A 7947-nucleotide genomic window follows, 5' to 3' on the forward strand; every position below is an offset into this window, starting at 1 on the left:
TAAAGCTTGTATTTCATAGTCTATAGAAGTCCAATTCATTTCTGTTTTATTAAAGCTTCCACTAGCATATGAGCATATTTTTTATGTATCTTTTGGGCTATATTTATCGGATTTACAAAGGAGAACGGCTCCCCATCCTTCTTTGCATCCATCATCTTCTATTATTATGTAATCAGTAACTAATGGTAATTCTAATGATTTAATATTTTTAACTGCTACTTTAATTACTTTAACTAATATAATATCTTCTTGGTTGAAATGTCTTTGTCCATTTTTTTTTGTTTTACTATATAATGGTCCCACTAACTTTGAAAGATTAGGAATAAACTTTTGCGCATAATTAACCAATCCTAAAAAAGCTTGTATCTGTTTTAGATTTTCAAAATTTTCTGGGAATTCTAAATTTTTTGTCGATATATGACTTTGTAATTCAATTTTTCCATTTCCTATTTCTAAACCAAGAAATTATATTTTTCTTTTACACAATTCCATTTTTCTTTTAGAAATAACAATACCATTCCTTTTTATTTCTTCAAATATTTTCTGTAAATGCTTCTCATGTTCCTGTATTGTTTCACTGGCAACCAAAATATCATCAATATATACTAAACAAAAATCATATTTCAGAAAGATACTGTCCATAAACCTTTGAAATATAGATGGAGCATTTTTAAGCCCAAAGCTTAAAACATTCCATTCATATTGTCCTTCAGAACATGTAAATGATCTCCATGATTTAAAGTTTTCATCAAGTTGTAACTGATTGTATCTAGATTTTAAATCAAACGTGCTAAAAACTTTTTTCTTTTGTATCAAGTTTATTAAAGAGTCTTTATTAGGGATATTGTAACCCGTCCATACTCCTATTTTTAGGCAATATTTAAGTACATTTTTATTAATAAATTGATAATATGTTTAGAATAATCATACTTATGACTTTAAATTGTTATTTTCAGTCCATATAAAGGATTTTCGAAGAGAGGGACTAAAAGTGACAATATGTGGAACATGGGAGGCTTGAATGACAAGAAAAGAATAAATTCACGATAAATACTTAATTCACGACGTTGCGATGAAGCCCACGACATGGCATGGGGTTTCCAGAAGATGGACATCGCGACACGGAGGATTTCCTTAGAGGATACGGATTACTTGAAGCTCACGACGTGGCGCGGGTTTTTGGAGATTATATAAGTTCTCCTGATTATTACGAAAAAGAAGCTTTTGGCAGAAGGAAAGAATTCCAGAAGGCGATTTGGAGCGAAAGAAAGGTTCTGGAAGAGGATTTTAAACACCAAAAAGAATAGAGGTCTATATCGTAGTTAAATAAGAACATGTCTTTCATTATTTTTAGTTGTGTTGGTTTAGTTGCTATGATGAGCAGCTGAATCTAGCAACTCTTGTTTAGCTAGATGAAGCTTTAAACTTCTGAATAGTTCAATGTTTATGGATGAATTTTAGTTGGTAAAAATTGCTTGTGTTTGATTTTTATAACCTAGCATGCTATTGTTTGTTTCTCTAATTGCTTGATTGCATGTTCTGTGTACTTAGTGACAATTAAACTACACGAACTTGTTTACCTAATGATTTAGTGAACATTGAATTGTTAGAGCTAGGATTGACCAATCTTAGTTAGTAACTAGAATAAATAAAGCTTAGCTATGTTAGAGAGCGTGTATTGTGACTATAATTGCGTTTATATTACAAATCTTACATAGCATATTTACATTCATAATTAGTTTTGTGTTTAATTATATGTGAACATACATGGTTTGACACAAATTAGTTAATTATTGGTAAAATTAGAACTAAATTACTAATACAACTAAAAACCAACTTAATAATCCGTAATCATTAGCTAGCCATAAGGGAGAAGTGGATTCAAACTAAACAAGAGCGTGTTTTTATTGAATTTGATTTAAGTTCATCTGATCGTGTAAAACCAGATAAAACCCCTTTTAAACTTGTTAATAATTAGATTAATTTAATAGTAAGTAAATTAACTTGTAATACCATTCCCTGTGATCGACACCCAACTTACCCAAGCTATACTGTAATCTGACTAGGTACACTGCCTATAAGTGCATAGTTAGTTAAGTTTGTTAGGTTATAAATATTAAAATTAGTGAGTACTTTTGTGTACATCAAGTTTTTGGCACCGTTGCCGTGGAACGGCTTAGTTTTTAGCTTATTTATTTGCATTAAATTAATCGATCCTTCTTGTGGAGTAAAAAACCACAAAAAGTTAATTTTTCAGCAAAATAAAAATTTTTCTGTTAATCACAGAGTGTACGACGTGGCCATATACTGGCCACGACGTGGAAAGTTAAAAAAAAAAAATTAGTTTGTAGTTAGTTTTTCTTATTTTAGTTCAGTTTTACGTTTTTAGTTTAGGAAGTTGTAGGAGTTCATGACCAGAAGCTCAAACACCACTTAGTGCCACCACTTGAAGATCCCGAGTCTGCACTTCTGTAACGCCTGTGTTTCTGGGCTTGCCATTTTTAGCAATGTAATAGTCTAAGTTAACCTTTGTAACCCGTTTTGAAATAATAGAAGGGTATTATTTGAGTATTATGTGTTTTGTGCTTAATTGCATAATTATGTGATTTGATTAATTAAGAATAAAAATAAGCGTCAAAATTGAAGTGTAAACTAAACTTGATATCTTTATATAATGTTTTAGTAGTTGAAACAAGGTTTCCAAAGATATAAAGAATGCTGAAATCCGAGTTATAACGAAGAAGTTATGACTTGTCGAAGTTTCGCGACAGAACCGACAACGCTGAATGACATCAAAATTGCAATTTACGTTAGAACGATATTTAGCCTTAATGATCTAAATGAGAATCGAAGATCTCGTTGTTAGTATCCAAGTGATAAAAAGTTAGGCGAGAACGGACGTCAAACGAAGAAATTATGAATTTATAACGAAATTTTCTGTCCCGTCTTTTAAAAATAAATAATAAAAAATAAACACAAAATCAGCTGACCGAGTCTAGACGAAAATTGTAGAGCGTAGTTTCACCTTCGCGTGGATATAAAGAACGTCGAAAACGGAGTTCGTATGAAGAAGATATGAATTTCCGAAGTTTATTAAATAATTTGTATTTAAATTTAATTGAAAAATCCGGTATTATCCGAGGACGAGTCATCGGACTCATCCGAAGTACGCCCCGCGTACTCGTGTACGCCCCGCGTACACCGAGGATATCGACACTCGCAGCAAGTGGCTTCGGATGATGAACGCAGTGATGATTTCGGACCTGTACGCCCCGCGTACAGGCGTACGCCCCACGTACTCCGAGGCTCCAGCCTCCATTAAATAGGATGCGAGGGCAGCCGGCTTCTTTGCTATTTTTCTCCATTTTCTCTCCCGTTTTGCCTCGATTTGCGTGCCAGAAATACCCCAAATCCCCGGTAATATTCTCGAGTCGCGAAGCAAGTCAAGAGATCCCGAAGATCCCGAGAAGTGCGGTTTCCAAGCCGAAGCTCTGCCCGCGAGAAGTTCGATTTTTGTAGAGATCTTCCAGATCTGCTGAGGATTACTACCTTTGCAAGTCGTAGTGCTGTCCGATCATCTTCTGATCAAGTGAGTGTATACTACCTTTCATAAACGCAATAATAATACAAGTATGGTTTGAGTGTATTAACTATATTGTTGTTTATATGTGTGAGTGTGTTGTTACTATCTCCTAACGTATAATTATGAAGTATTTTATACGAGATACGTGTTATGTGTATATTTTGTTGTTATGTGTGTGATTGTATATTCACTTTCTTCTATCTTACAGATCTGATTATTTCTATATGAAATACGTGTTATGTGTGTGTGCCTCATCTGTTATATGGAAAATGTATTGATCAAGCATGCTATACAGGTTTTGAAAATATGTATAAAAAGGTATGTTTTTATCTACTAATATCTTGGGTAGAACATGGGTAGATAGTTGGTGTGTAATGAACAGATGAGAGGCCTCGTTGTTGTTTTGATCCAGTCATCTAGCGGAATTTAGATGACGACCACGGACTTTTCTAGACAGTCTAGTGGAACGCTAGCAGGCTCATAACCTGTAGGTGTTAATGAACTTGGGTGTTCATTCGCTGTATTCCATCCCCCTCATGGTTGCCTTATTTGACTTATATTGCTGAGGAACCCCCGCAGCATGTGTTGTCACCCCGATGAAAATATTCTTAGATTAGGTCCCTTGTGTTAGTTATTTTAGGGACATAAAGTGAGAATAACGGGAATGGGTAACTGGGTTATTGTTGGTTGATAATAATTAATTTAATTATTTAGGTCCCAAGCCTGACCCACTCAGTTTTATTTGTATTACAGGAAGTAGCGCAAGGGCGTAAGATGGATGAACCATCAAGTTGTTTTGTTTACAAGTCTGTATATGCATATATTTGTTGAATGACTTGTAATGAGATCATTTATGCTTATTGGTCTGTATCGGAACATGACACCCCGAGTTTTGATTATATAATGAAAATACATTTCTTTTATGAAATGCTTTGGTAAACATTGTTTTATCATGTTTTGTTTTTGGGAACAAATTCCGCAACTCTTTCAAAGCAAAAGAATTTACTCTGAAATTATTTTAAAAGCATAAATGAAAATCGGTCTTTTCTGGCTGAGATTTTGGGGATGTCAGAGTTGGTATTAGAGCATTAGTTTAAGCGAACTAGGAAATTGTAGGATTTCTAGACTTAAACTTAGAATGCTAAGTGGAATTTTGAGATGTGTGTCTGTTATATTTTAGACATGAGCACTAGTTTATTTTAGGAAAGTTGCCTAAAATGCTTTATGTGCTAAATGTTATATGTTGCCATATATGATATTATTTGTTCGGATCTATGGTCTGTTGCCGACCGGATCTAGAAACTTTATGTGTGTAGGATTCTAAGCGTACGTCTACGATATTAGAACTAGCATGTAAACGTTTCGGAGCGATAAGGATGATTTGAATATCTATCGTGAATGAGGATCTAATTTCTCCTTATTCGGTGTGTAGATCAAAAATGGTGAGAACAAGAAGTGGAGTTGGAAATGTTGATAAAAACAGGAATCAACCACCAGTGATTGAACAAAGACATGTCGTAGCAGCACCACCTGAGCCAATAACCATGGCTGGTGTGCAAATGATGATTCAAACGATGGTTGATCATCAGATGGATGAAACTAGATGGTTGCTTCAACGGAATTGTGAAGAACTGTCAATTCGTGTGGAAGAGCTTGAATTAAATGAAGGGCACTCGGAAGGTGGAAACTTCAGTGGGTCTGTTGGTCAAGCCAACCCACCGATAGTTAGGCGAGACAACCATGAAGGAAGGAATGATGGAATGGGATGCAAGTACAAGGACTTTCTAACTTGCAAACCATCGACCTTCAATGGAAAAGAGGACCCGATAGGAGTGATGGATTGGATCTCTGAAATGGAGTTAGCCTTCATGACTTGTGGCTGCAGAGGCAAGTTGCAGACTATCTATGCAGTACGTCAGTTCCGATGTGGAGTTCGTTGGTGGAATACTCTAGGGAAGACTTTGAGCCCAATTGAGCCACTACAATTGACATGGGCAGAGTTCTTGGTGTAGTTCAAGCGTAAGTTCTGCTCGGCTCAAAATCTATTGGAGCTAGAGAACAAGTTTCTGACACTAACGAAAGGCAGCATGTCAGTTGATGAATACACCAATAACTTCACCGATAAAATGGAGTTTGCCTTGTGTATCGTTCCAGACGAGCTGACAAAGGTGGACCGGTATGCGAAGGGACTCCCATGGGAGTACGAGGTGCCAGTACGTCAGGCACATACTTTAGAGGCAGCTATCTGGGCTGCCAAGTCTGTTGAGAACATGATAAAGGGGAGAACCACCAACAAGGTTGAGGTTGGTGAGAAGAGGAAGTTTGAGGGAACATCTGGTTCCGGTAAGAAAAACAAATTTTCGAAATCTGATTCGTAACTGGGTTATTGTTGGTTATTTTAGGGACATAAAGTGAGAATAACGGGAATGGGTAACTGGGTTATTGTTGGTTGATAATAATTAATTTAATTATTTATTGTGGGTTGAAAACCCTATATGCTCACCAGGCTCCCAAGCCTGACCCACTCAGTTTTATTTGTATTACAGGAAGTGGCGCAAGGGCATAAGATGGATGAACCATCAAGTTGTTTTGTTTACAAGTCTGTACATGTATATATTTGTTGAATGACTTGTAATGTTATCGTTTATGCTTATTGGTCTGTATCGGAACATGACACCCCGAGTTTTGATTATATAATGAAAATACATTTCTTTTATGAAATGCTTTGGTAAACATTGTTTTATCATGTTTTGTTTTTGGGAACAAATTTTGCAACTCTTTCAAATCAAAAGGATTTACTATGAAATTATTTTAAAAGCATAAATGAAAATCGGTCTTTTCTGGCCGAGATTTTGGGATGTCACAACTTCACAAGAAAAAGACGCCCTTACAAGAATTGAAGTCAGCCTTTTCTAGGAAGTTGGGAAAGAAGACAGGAGAGTCAACTTCATCACAAGGCACAAGAGCAATCTTGAGCATTTGGATCATACGCCCATCCAAACCGAGTCCGAAAGCGATACCGAGCCAGAATTTGAAGAACACACGAGCGAACCCGAGAACAAGCCAAGGAACGAGATGGCAGCAATTGAAGAGATGTCCATGGGAGCTTACAAGAAGTGGATTCGAGAAGATGTGGGTCCCGGTTTAGTCCAAGCCGCAATACCTGCCACTGCCATATTCGAGTTGAAGGGACACATATTAACTGCACTGAAGGATATCCCATTTTCTGGGAAAGATCATGAAGATGCTTTTAAGCATCTAGATGAAGTCAACGACATTGCGGATTACTTCAATGTCCCAAATGTCAACAGAAACACAGTATTGCTTAGGATGCTTCCCGTCACTTTCAAAGGAGCTGCTAAGGAGTGGTTAAAATCACTTCCACCGGGTACAATCACCACTTGGGCTCAAATGCGTGAGCAATTCCTGGACCAGTTTTGCCCGCCATCCAAGATAGCCAAACTCAAGAAGGCAATAGCCAAATTTAAGGAATAGACGGGGGAGTCATTATACAAAGCATGGGGCGGTACAAGGGCTTGCTTAGATATTACCCTCAACATGATCTAAATGTGCAACAAGAGATCTCAAGACTCCAAGAAAAAGAAGCGCTTCTCGAGAGGCAACCCGAGTTTGGTTTGCATTTTCTTTTCTTTTATTTCGTTTTTGGCTACTCTTTCTTTTGGGTTGTTCGATTTTTCAGATTAGCATTCGAATTCTAACGAGCATATAAGGTTAACTTTCTAGTCGTGTTTGTCTAGTCAAGGAAGCTTAGAGTCGTGAGTTGGAACCCACAATTTAAGATAAGTGTGGGGTATATTAGTAGGAGAGAGGTTATATTTGGGAAATATATTTTCATACAAGCATCTTAAACCATTTAGCCATTGGTCAAGTTGCTAGAGTAAATGAAACAAATAAGGCGTTTTCTGTTGATATCCTATTTCCACGATGTGGAATCCTTACGCCACGTCGTGGCGCTCATGCAATTTGAAGAAATTAATCAGTTTGGTGTTCGCGCTTTCATCCCATATCACGAAGTGGCCAGTTACCTGCCACGATGTGTCCCAGTTTATCATTGCCCATATTTTTACTTACAAACACCCACTTTGAAGAATTGAAGTTTCGAGTCATGTTCGTGGTTTATTTACATATTCACCCAGTTCTACACCAAGTTTCTATTTTTGGAAGTCCACATTAAAGATGCACGTTTTCCACACATTTGGAGATATTCACGCCACTATCCCAGGGGAGTCTGTTCCTTTTTCTCCCTTTTCTTTGATTTTGATTTATTTTTATGCATACAATGAGGGAATTGTATGAAATAAGTGTGGGGTAGGGGTAGAAAAAGTAAATTGCTAGAAAATCAT

The 7947-nt window shown here is 36.7% G+C and overlaps 1 non-coding gene across 1 annotated transcript; it reads right to left on the bottom strand.

Moving 5' to 3' along the window:
• Positions 1-7042: 7042 nt before the first annotated feature.
• LOC145037976 (small nucleolar RNA R71) lies at positions 7043-7148 on the bottom strand. Its single transcript, XR_013679083.1, has one exon. It is a non-coding gene; the product is annotated as a small nucleolar RNA R71 (small nucleolar RNA).
• Between the last annotated feature and the right edge of the window lie 799 nt (positions 7149-7947).

Source organism: Lactuca saligna, chromosome 3 (assembly GCF_052625555.1).
Source record: "Lactuca saligna cultivar CGN05327 chromosome 3, ASM5262555v1, whole genome shotgun sequence".
NCBI classification, from domain to species: domain Eukaryota; kingdom Viridiplantae; phylum Streptophyta; class Magnoliopsida; order Asterales; family Asteraceae; genus Lactuca; species Lactuca saligna.